Genomic DNA, 12,120 nt, shown 5'->3' on the forward strand with positions numbered 1-12,120 from the left:
GCCTAAAACCTCCACCAAGTGTTCCTCAGAAGAGGCATTGGAGTGTTACTTGTCCACACTGTGTGGCTGTAGCATTAGCTTACACAGTCATCATTTATTTATTTGGCACATGTATGGGATAATGGATGAACATATCAGAAAAGAGAACACTGAAGGAAGGTTTGATATGACCAGCAAGAGGAAAGAAGTAAAGGAAGTCTTCCTTTACTAGCAGTAAAGAATTAATATACAGGGTGGTATGCAACACTAGTCCTACTCAGAGTAGACCTACTGAAGTTAATGGACTGACTAATGTAGGTACATTAATTTCAGTGGGTCTACTCTGAGTTAGATTTACTTAATAGAACCCACTGAAATATACTTTCAGCTTTGGTCCACAGCAGAGAACCTAACTCGGTGCTTGGCAAAACAGAGGAAGCGCCTTGAGGGTGACCTTGACAGACATGTTTGCAACAAAAGACTTTTTTTAAAAGGAGGAAAACGAAAAAAACTTTTCCAGAACTAGAAGTCCTCTCCCAGACTAACATTTTCCCAATCGCTGACGTATGTGAATGAAAAACAGGCGATAACTGGGCATCTTGGGCCAGGCCTTCCCATTACACGTATCAGCCACCCCCCATTGTCAGCTGCGTTCCCTCCCTTCCCCCCTCATCCAGCTTGCAAAAGTGATACTTTCCAAGCCTTCAGCACTTTTGCTCCGCAGAGTTCTCGCGTGTCCCCCATCTGCGGGTGCAGATGAGGCCTTGGCAAGGGGCAGGCTGATTATCGCTTCAGAAAACAGCTACACTGTCTTGTTAATTCTTTGTCAAGGTCTTGACCAAAGCATAAATTCTGAAGAAAAGGAACGTGGAGTATTGAGGATCACAAGCAGCTAATCAGGTAAGACTTATTGCGGGGTGGTGGTGGTGGTTGTTTTGAATTTGGGACAGTGAACCCATTTGGGGCCTTTGGGTGTTCCAGGCACTGTTTTGAAAATGTTTTGTCTTTACTTGCAATACTAGGGCTCTAATGCAGCAATAAAAAACTCCTAAGACGCTTCCTATTTCATGATACTCTTAATACAAATTACATCTTTTTTTCCCCTTCTAAGCTTCACAGCAAAGAGATACCACACATACGTAGGCATGTGAGTGTCTTTTGTTCTGTTCTTTGATATTTTTAATTCTCACCTTATGTTTTAGATGCTGTTAGAAGATGCACTGAATGAACACTTGAAAGAAAACAATGTTGCTTCCTGTAGAAATGTAAATGTGTGTATACAGCATATATATATATATATATATATATATATATATATATATATATAATGTATGTTCATCTTCTAGGTTCCCTGGCAACATCTGTTACAAACTGCAAGATCTCTGTCGATATCTGCTCGTTGTTCCTTTTTCCTATGCATATACTTCTTTGAGAATGTGATCTAAAGAGGCATACGGCATGGGAAAATGGGGCGATTGAGGTGTTCCACCACCCTACTCTTCAGCAGCAGGACTTCTTCCAGAGACATTCCCAAAGTGTGCGGGGAGGGACCTACTCAGTAACTGGGCTGCATGGTTGATTAGCAAACTGCTTGTTCCCAACCCTGTGTGAGACACTTGCATAAAAGTTCTAAAGAACATTCTTTTGCATGTCTTTTAGCTTTCAAACGTGAAAGAGTACTTAAAAACAAACTCTTAAACCTGGATAAGTGGGTGAGCCTTGACTGTAACTCAAAGTATTGTGAATTGTTTTTTTTTAAAAGCCCAAAAGTTAATAAAAAGCGGGTTAGCTTATGCTTTAATTAGTCTGTTATGTAGAGCTCATTTAGAATTGCCAGCTGCTTATCGGACAAAGGGTTAGTGCTTTTAACAGCTGCAAAGCAGGCAGAATTCAACAGGTGCAGCTTTCCCCAGCATGAGCATGCAGTTATAGAAAAAGTTGTATCTGTTGATTTTTGTCTCCTGCTGTTGCTAAAGGCAAGTGTTTCTCAACAGGGAAGTGTGGATGTGATTAAGTGGCATTATATTGTTAGTATATCATAGAACATAAAACTAATTTTCTTCTTTGTTTCATCCACAGGCTATTTTTCATGCAGTTCTCAATGTTAAAGAAAAAAATCCTTGGCTTGCCTTGCTTTTATGCAGCTTTTTTATTTTTGCCAAGAGAATTATGACGGCAACCATTCTAAGGCTATTATACAGGGCAGTAATTATTATAATTGTAAATACATATAATGATGATTATAATTTTCTTCAGGAAAGGACCTTGGGAGGAGGTGATAGGATGAACAGAAGGGAACTTGCAAAAATGCGTGGGCCACAATCCAGCACACCTAGGCATGCTTCTGCATCTAAGGCTGCAATCCAATACACACTTACCCAATGAAGCTTACTTCTGAGTAGACAAGTATTGGATTTCAGCCTTGGACTGTTAACTTGGACATCCTGTTGAGTGCTAAAGGCTTCCTAATTCCTGATAATCTTCACAGGATTACCGTAAAATAAATCTATATGTTTTCTGACAGAACTTTGCATAATGATGTATTGAATTTGAGGATATACTGTATGTTCAGAAAGTACAGGCTCATAAATCCTATCAATTTGTGAAAAATAATTATTTTGATTGTTGGTTTTGCCTTTCCACACTTCATTTGATTTGTAAACATGTTTGCTATTTTTCCTTTTGCATTTGAGAATAATAAAAGTACTCTGTCTGGAGTTATGCGTCTTACTTGTTTCATATTAAGGCTGGTGGAATAAGAGGGAGAAACACTATAAACAGCAAATTCTTGTAGCCTTGCTTTTGCTTAGCTTGATTAGAAAATGACCTTGGGGTGTTTTAATACATTAGTTTGGCTTCCTCATCATTTTAATTAAACTCCAGGTGCATGAGCACAAGCACACAACCAATGATCCTGAAAGTGTAAAATTTCACAGCAATCAAATAAAAAGAAGCAATCTGTACAATTTGTGCACTTGAGAGTTTACAGTGTGGTAATTGTATATTGAAACACAATGGTGCTTGGGGCTCACCATAGCATGGTTAAACAAAAACCACATTTCAACGTCTTCTTAAAAGTCAAGGATGCTGTGCATATAGATGCAGTGGGATTGAAGTGCATCATTAAAACATTTAAGTGTCACTGAAATCAGGTGGAGTTAGGTGTGCTGAGCATACTTTGCACCGAGTGCAGGAGATGCCTCTCTTGAGACCAGTTCTATGCACTGAATTCTCATAAAAATAAATGGGACTTGTTCAAACTGAGCACAGGATTGGCAACCAAAATGAATATCCGAAATCTACAGTGGAGATGGATAAAATTGGGATTCTTTGCACAGGAACACAGGAAGCTACCTTATACCTGGCCCCACCATTGGTCCATCTAGCTCAGTATTGTCTACACTAACAGGTAGCAGCTCTCCAAGGTTTCAGACAAGGGTCTGTCCCAGCCCTACCTAGAGACACCAGGGATTGAACCAATGACCTGCATGCAAAGCAAATGCTCTACCACTGAGCTACAGCCATTCCTCTTGCCTTATTTTATTGATAGCAGACATGTTAGTAGAAATTCAACAGGTGAAACTTTCTCTATGAATTGGGATGTAACGGTGAGGAAAGCTTCATCTGTTGATGTATGATGGATGGATGGAGGCTTTGTGTTCTTAACAACTACGTAAGAGACAAATCAATAGGAGCTTTCCTTATCACAGTATTCCCATTTTAAGAAAAGAAAAGAAAAAACTCTGCATATTAACTTTCTACCTACTTTGCATCAGCTAAAAGCACAAAGCTTCTATCCCTATAAAAGATGAAGGTAACAGAAAAGGAAAGGTAGTGCATTTCTTTATGCATATGTTTTGTGCAAAACAAAACAAAAACCTTCCAAAGACCGATAGTATTAAACACAACTGGGGTCAGTGACAACAGAGAATAAAGATGAAGCCACAGAATGCACTTAAACAGATTCAGTGCTTCCTTCAAACTCAATTATGTAATTTTAGGGCATGTTGTTGTTTTTAAAGATTATCTGGCACTCGGAGTAATTCACAGCTCAGGAGTGCAACCCTATGCATATTTACTCAGAAGTTACATCCCACTATGTTCATTGGGGGCTTACTCTCACGTAAGTCTGCATGGAATCACAGCCCATGAGTGCAATGTACTCCTTGAGCATGTGAATAGATGGATGATACTCAGTTACTAGCTCTGCGCCTTGAATCATTAATTTCAAGCATTTAGTTCATTCACAGATGCCTGTTGAGGCACATGTCTCTTGACAGGCAATCAGATGAAACTGGGGAAGCTCTAGCTGTCAGAGGAGCAGAGAAAAGTGTTCAGCATCTCATTGTTCACAAACTTAGCAACGAGTAAGAGACTTAAATGGTCAGGTAAACAGTCTATTAGTGGTTTCAGTGGGCTTAAGCAAAATAGCACAATTTGAGGCCTTCTGGGCAAATGTACATTGAACTCAGTGGGGTGGACTTCAGAGTAAACATGCATATCAGATCAGGATGCATCTCTTAAAATAGCGGCATTAACCCTTCCCTTTTCCAGGGCAACTGATGCAAAGGTAGACAGAACTCCTGAATCTTTACTAGTTGGATAACAGGGGAGGGGTTGGCAGGACAGCAGGTGGTACTGAAGGGCACCACTTTGGCTACCCTATAGGTAGGGTTGCCAGGGTCAGGGCCTGAGACTTTTAAAGATACATAAGACCCCTTGGAGGCCGGGCCTGGCAACCAAGAGGTCTTCTGTATCTTTAAAAGTTGTGCAGGGGGAAGGGAGAATTCCACCTTGTGGTTTTTCCCATTACAGGGTTGCAAGAACACCTGCACTTGGCTGACTTTCTCTTCTCCTAAAGATACAGGATCAGTCTCAGGCCCCGAACCTGGCAACCCTACCTACAGGGCAGGTTCGGCTCAGGGGTAAGAAAAGCTGCATGCATTAAAAGGCTCGGCCTACTTTTCCATCAGAACACTCTTGTTGTTGTTGTTATGTGCCTTCAAGTTGATTACAACTTATGGCGATCCTATGAATCAGTTACCTCCAAGAGGATCTGTCATGAACCACCCTGTTCAGATCTTGTAAGTTCAGGTCTGTGGCTTCCTTGATGGAATCAATCCATCTCTTGTTTGGCCTTCCTCTTTTCTACTCCCTGCTGTTTTTCTCAGCATTATTGTCTTTTCTAGTGAATCAAGTCTTCTCATGATGTGTCCAAAGTATGATAATCTCAGTTTCATCATTTTAGCTTCTAGTAATAGTTCTGGTTTAATTTGTTCTAACACCCAATTATTGGTCTTTTTCGCAGTCCATGGTATGTGCAAAGCTCTCCTCCACCACATTTCAAATGAGTTGATTTTTCTTTTATCTGCTTTTTTCACTGTCCAACTTTCACATCCATACATAGAGATCGGGAATACCATGGTCTGAATGATCCTGACTTTAGTGTTCAGTGATACATCTTTGCATTTGAGGACCTTTTCTAGTTCTCTCACAGCTGCCCTCCCTAGTCCTAGCCTTCTTCTGATTTCTTGACTATTGTCTCCATTTGGAGAACACTCTTAAGAACCTACAATCCCTCCCAGACTCCTACATTATTTGATTTATTGCTCCTTTCCCTAACCATATCTCACAAAATAATGGCCCAGTGAATTGCTACAAAAGGCAAAACTTACAGAAATCCAAGGCAGCTGGGGAGCCAAAGGAAAGTGAGGGTCCTACTTTGGCCCTCCTGCTTTTCTGGTCTGATCCTGGGCAGAAACAATGGAACAAGCACTGGGAATAGTGGAGGAGGAGTTAGCCTCTTTTCATTCCTTATATACGTGTAATTTTCAAATGAGTCTTAAGCAGCCATCAAGGCATTGTTCCTCAGATGCTCATAGTGTAGGTTATACTGTTCAGTCCAGACTTCCATTAAGCCAGTGGAATGAAACAGTGATGCCCCCAAAGGCTGGCATAACCTGCTTTACCACTGGCTTGCAAAGAACCTTGTGGACTGAATACGAGGTCTGGTGTCAGTGAAAATGTAACCCAGAAGGTGAAGGGATCTCCCCTCTATGTAAGGCAGGCGTAGCTAATTCCTGGCAGGAAAAGAGGGGGAGAATAATGGTGCTGGAGTGGGCAAAGAGATTTAAACCTCTCCAGCCAGCTCAGCCCCCTGTGGGGATGCCAACTGCCCCCTCTGTAGTTATCAGGACAAACATTTGATGAATCGGGAGGGGATAAGAATCCTCTTCCTCAACTAATCTGCCTGGATCAGGAGAGAAGAGGGCACATTTCAGCCACACCTTCTGATGGCATGCAGCCCCCCCTTCCCAAGGGTTGGCTCAAGAGGTATGCAGCTCGTGGGCCAAAAAAGGCAGTTCACTCCTTATGCAAGGCATTGGGAAGTAGTTTCTAAATCCCAAATCAAAGATTCTGTTGGGTCTCTGCCTACGTAAATGACACAGCTAATTACACTATGAATAACTATGTAAATCTTCACTTGTGCTTTGTGACAGTTTTTCCAGGTAAATATGCCATTGATTTTGATTGCAAAAATAATTCAGTTTTGAGAGGGATAATTGGGCGTGAGATTAAATGGGGGGGGATATTAAGAAAACTTCTTTCCCTCCTTTATCAAGGTCTTACAAGGGGCAGAGGCATAAGTACTTACTTATGAATACTCCTATACAAGTTACTCCAGAATACAGTGCCTAGATGCAAAGGAGAAAATAATAGAATCATAAGAGTTGGGAGGGATCTTTGAGGTCATCTAGTCCAACCCACTCCTCACTGCAAGAATCTTGCATCTTCAACACCCATGACAGATGGCTGACCAGCCTGTGCTTAAATGTCTCCAGCAAAGGAGAAAGCCCACCATCTCACAAAACAGTCTGTTTCACTGTCAAATAGTTATTGCCATTAGGAAGCTTTTATTAATGCTTAGGACATGCTGAAATCTGCTACCTTGCCATTTCTACCCACCAATCCTAGTCCTGTCCTCTGAAGCAACAGAGGGCAAAACCGCCCCACTTCTGCTGGCAGTAGGGTTGCCAAGTTCTTGGCCTGAGCCAGAGCTTGGAAAAGTTACTTTTTTGAACTACAACTCCCATCAGCCCCAGCCAGCATGTCCTGGCTGGGGCTGATGGGAGTTGTAGTTCAAAAAAGTAACTTTTCCAAGCTCTGCCTGAGACTGATCCTGTATCTTTAGGAGAAGAGAAAGTCAGCCAAGTGCAGGTGTTCTTGCAACGCTGTAATGAGAAAAACCACAAGGTGGAATTCTCCCTTTCCCCTGTACAACTTTTAAAAATACAGAAGACCTCTTGGAGGCTGGGCCTAGCAACCAAGAGGTCTTCTGTATCTTTAAAAGTTGTGTAGGGGGAAGAAAGAATTCCACCTTGTGGTTTTTCTCATTACAGTGTTTCAAGAACACCTGCACTTGGCTGACTTTCTCTTCTCCTAAAGATACAGGATCAGTCTCAGGCCAAGAACCTGACAACCCTAGCTGGCAGCTCTTCAGATATTTGAAGACAGCTGCCATGTCTCCCCTGAAGCATCTATTTTTCAGGCTAAAGATATCTAGTTCTTTTGACTACTGGAGAGGTTTCCTCCCATGGTTGTGCAGAAGAGGGAATTTCAGAAGGAGCAGCTCTGTCACATTTACAGGCTGTAACAGGAACCACATCATGCAAAAAATCATTTCCCCTCTTCTGCTTAATGAGCAAAACAACAAGAGCCCTGCGGTACCTGTTTCCCCTAACACAGAACCTCAGGACACACATGGAGTGCCCTTATCTTCTGAAGCCACAGCACTTGATCTCCTTCAGGACACACCTCTGAGATTACAAGGCCTTTTGTGTAAGCAGCAACCTTTGCAAAGTAGCACCTTTCCATAATAAGAACATAAGAAGAGCCTGCTGCATCAGGCCAGTGGCCCATCTAGTCCAGCATCCTGTTCTCACAGTGGCCAACCAGGTATTTTATAATACTTTATAAAAAGGAAGAACTTCAGCCAATTCAGTTTCTTCTGACCCCTTTGTGACAAGCTGCATCTAATATTACTAGAGACACCAGATCCATTTCCCGCTTTGATCTGATCACCCTAGTTCAGCACACAATTGAAGAATTTTGATGAAATTAAAACAATAGGGAAGGGTATAAAGCAATTATATGGTTGCTGATATATCACCTCCCTGATGTTTTGTGAGAGGGTGGTATATAAATACTTCAATAAAATAAATAAATCAATAAATAATGTCTAAATTAATTATTTTATCAATGGGGTCCCCAATATGGTGTCCATGGTACACCTGGGTACCCTCAGACAAATGCCCCTTGATGCTCAACAATATCATTTTCCCTCCCAATTTTTATTTTCAAACTGAGGGAATGGCTTTTGGGGGGTTGTTTGGCTGAAGGGATTGTTACCTGCTTTTTTGTCTTTATTTTATTTGTTTTGAGAAGTATATGAGCTTCACCTATTGGTGGTTCTGAGCATCACCAGCTTTTCTTATGTGAAATGGGTATTTTGTGGTGCACACAACAGTTCCTTAGATATCCTCAGGGCCACAAAAGATTAGGGACTCTGATTCATCTCTAAATTACATTATTAAAGTGGCAGTCTTAAGCATACTTAGCTGGAAGTGAGTTCTGTAGGAATCTGTGGGACAACCCGTTCTAAGTAGACTGATTCAGGATTGCATTGCTCCTTTGTCTTTAATGGTTTTGCAGAAAAGGTGGGCATTTGGCCATTCAAAGCATTAATACAGCAGTTTATTGTGAAAACATGGAGCAGGGCTTCAGTTCTGCATGCAGAGTTCCACTGAAGTGATTGAAGACGCTATAACAGACTGTACCTCAGTGTGTCCATCAGACGGTATGCAGGTCTCTGGGTCAGCTATGTGTCAGTGATGAGAAAGACTGCACCTATTTCAGAGATGACAAAAGGGGCAGTCATCTTAAATGTAGCCCACAAACCACTGGAACTAAGGCAGCAGTATGTAAACCACTTTTGTCCCCCTTAAAACAAGAGATTTTTTGGGCCACAGTGCTAAGCACTCTTAAACTGAAGCACTGGATTCCAAAGGGCTGTTGTATGATGGCAGACGAGATACTATTTTAAACTTTAAAAGTCTTACCTTATGATCCTATGCATATCTTCTCTGAGTCCCCTTGAGTTCAGTGGTACTTACTCCCAGATAACTTTGTAGATAGGGTTGACGCTTTATACTCTCTTACGCAAGAATGAGTCCCACTGAACACAGTGGGACTTACTTCTGAATAGCCTCACAAAGAATGCAACTATACATTTCTGTGATTCTAGATTAATGTTCCAGAGAGGTGGGACACAAATGCTGAGTAAATACACAGGTCAGTTAATAGGTTTAGAACTGAGATACAGGATAAGTATTGTACATTAGGTTAAGGAGTTTATGGCTGCAAATTATACTTTTTTTAAAGCAAGTTTACAATGTGTATTAACATTGTATAGGTTATTTTCAAGGCTTGCTTTGGCTGCGATCCTAACCACATTCACCAAGGAGTAAATCTCATTGACTTACTTCTGGGTAGACATACTTAAGATTCCACAATATGTTCCTTTCAAATGAGAAATAATGCTCATCTTTTGGCTGTATTTAGTGGATCCAAATCATGATGACTGCCTGGGATGGCTTTGATCACAGTGAGGAACTGTTAATTCTGCAGTCAGCTTATTTAATCAAAAGAAAAGCACTGTTCTAGAAATGCAATAAAAGGACAGGGTGGCACTAAAGCAGTATGAATGCCAATTAAGCAAACAGAGGGGAAGAGATCAAATCACATTCGTAGATAAATGTATTAATCAAGAACCACAAGCATAAAGTCAAAGGACCTTCTTCCTACCCATTTTGCTTTTGACTTGTCTCTAACGTTCCCTTGCAAGATTAAAGAAAGATACCATGTTTCTTGCTACAATGCAGGATTCCAATGTCTTTATTGAGGGGGAGACTCTTCAGGTGTGAGAAGGCTTGATTCCTGGATCCTGGCTTGAATCCTGGACTTATGCAAGTGGGGAGAAGAGGGTGGAACCTTTGGGGATGGACCATTACTCAGTGACAGAGCACATGCCTTCCATACAGAAGGCTCCAGGCTCAGTCCTTGACACCTCCAATTAAAAGGACTAGGTCAGAACACAGGATGCTGCCCTATACCAAATGAGACCATTGGTCCATCTAGCTCAGTATTGTCTACACTGAGTGGCAGCAGCCCTCCAGGGTTTCAGGCAGGAGTCTCTCTCAGCCCTGCCTGGCGATGCCAGGGATTGAACCTGGGACCTTCTGCATGTGATGGAGATTCTCTGTCACTGGGCAATACTCATTCCCCATAGCTAAAGCTGATGGCTATGGCCCCTGTCTGAGGCTCTGGAGATCCACTGCCAGTCAGAGTAGACAGTACTGGCCTAGATGAGCAAATAGGCTGACCTGGTCCAAGGCTGCTTCCTATGTTCCTTTGACAACATCCTAAAGCCTTTTCTGTCATAACCCAAATGCTTAAGATTTGGTCCTGTTCTTCTCCCAGAACTCTTGAGCAATTCCTGTCTCATTCCATGCTGACACATCAAGCATAACAGTGGAGCTCCCTAGCCTGCGTGCTCAAGGTCTTTTGATAATTGCCATGCCAACCTTTCCTCTCCCTTCTCAGTCCAGAGACATGGTAAGAACGTTATCTTTCTTCACAGAAGACAGATCAGTCATAACAAAAATAGGGGCTTGCTCTTCTGAATTACAATTACTGAGATACTAAGAGCAATCCAAATGTAGCCAAAACAGCACTGCCCACACACTCTCCCTTAGTTCTCATGTACCAGGAAGTACTTGCATGTAAATCATTATAAACAAGATCACCTGCGTAAACATGACTTGATTTCTCTACATAGCGGGCAGGCGAATGTGTCAACTAGCTTCACGGCAAAGCACTGCAGCTGAATTTTCATGCTGCGATATAAAAGTTCTATCTGTTGTGATTAATCCATAATGCAGTCTTTGCCAACCAGGTGCCCTCCAGATGCTTTGGACTGCAATTCCCATCAGCCCCAGCCAGATGGTTATAGTCCAAAACTTCTGGAAGGCACCAGGTTGGCAAAGGCTACATAATGATTCTTTCACACACACAGGTCCCCAGTACTGCCAATGGCATTACTCTGTAGCCATCTACAAAAATAAAGCAGAATTCCTCTAAAAGGGCAATATAATATAGATCCAAGAGATGTAAATAAACCAGTGTATTCACTGAATGCCCCTTTACAAAACCAAACATTCAATCAGAGGCTTTTGCTATGGGCTGTTTTGCACATGATGCAAGTCTTACACAACTATTACTTGGGTTGAGACAATTGTACCCTATATAACGCTATCAAGTGTGACAAATGTCACTTGCATAATCTAGCCAAAGTTAAGTACTTTAAAGGCCGATTGATTCCCCTGGGAAAGCTAAACGTATACTTAATTCTTTATAAGGTTCTGCATTCTGTATAACATTCCTAGGCACTGTATGCAACTATAAACAAAGCAGACCCTACCTGCAGGCTCAGAATCTAAAGGATTAGTGAACAACCTTTTTCTCTATTCAGGGCTGTATTCTCTGAGAGGTAATATATCGGGAACGGCATGCCAACTGTGGGTGGGGACAAAAACAGTGGTGGATGTGGCCACTCTCTTTCTCTCCAATCTTAGATTGCTACTGTTAGAGGTCTGAACTGATCGCTTGAAGAGGGCATTCAAAATTAGGCCAAGGGCCACATAAAATAAAATTGCCCTTAAGATCCCTTAGATCTTAATCACTCACTCCCTATTGACTGGATCCTACCCAGCTTGTTTATTTCACCACATACACATGCTGTGGGAAACTCAACGTGACTTCTTGTCTTGAGTACAAGGGCTGAAGTTCTGTAGTAGAGCACAATTTCTGACAGAAATTCAGCTCCTGGTATCTGAAGCTAGAGCTGGAATTGTCCCCTGGCTGAAACCCTGGAGAGCTACCAGTCAGTGTAGGCAATACTGAGCTACATGAATCAACAGTCTGCCTTGGTAGAAGGCAGCTTCCTATATCCCTTCCTCAATAGGAAATGTATGGCCCTAACTTCATCATTGCCTATACCAACTTTATGCCCTGCAAATGTTT

At 41.8% G+C, this 12,120-nt stretch overlaps 1 long non-coding RNA gene across 1 annotated transcript; it reads left to right on the top strand.

The window, feature by feature from the left end:
* The first annotated feature begins 554 nt into the window (after nucleotides 1-554).
* On the top strand, nucleotides 555-2,696 carry LOC133388381 (uncharacterized). Its single transcript, XR_009763766.1, has 3 exons — nucleotides 555-879; nucleotides 1,091-1,126; nucleotides 2,059-2,696. It is a non-coding gene; the product is annotated as an uncharacterized LOC133388381 (long non-coding RNA).
* The last annotated feature ends 9,424 nt before the right edge of the window (nucleotides 2,697-12,120 follow it).

This window comes from Rhineura floridana, chromosome 7 (genome assembly GCF_030035675.1).
Source record: "Rhineura floridana isolate rRhiFlo1 chromosome 7, rRhiFlo1.hap2, whole genome shotgun sequence".
In the NCBI taxonomy this organism is placed as follows: domain Eukaryota; kingdom Metazoa; phylum Chordata; class Lepidosauria; order Squamata; family Rhineuridae; genus Rhineura; species Rhineura floridana.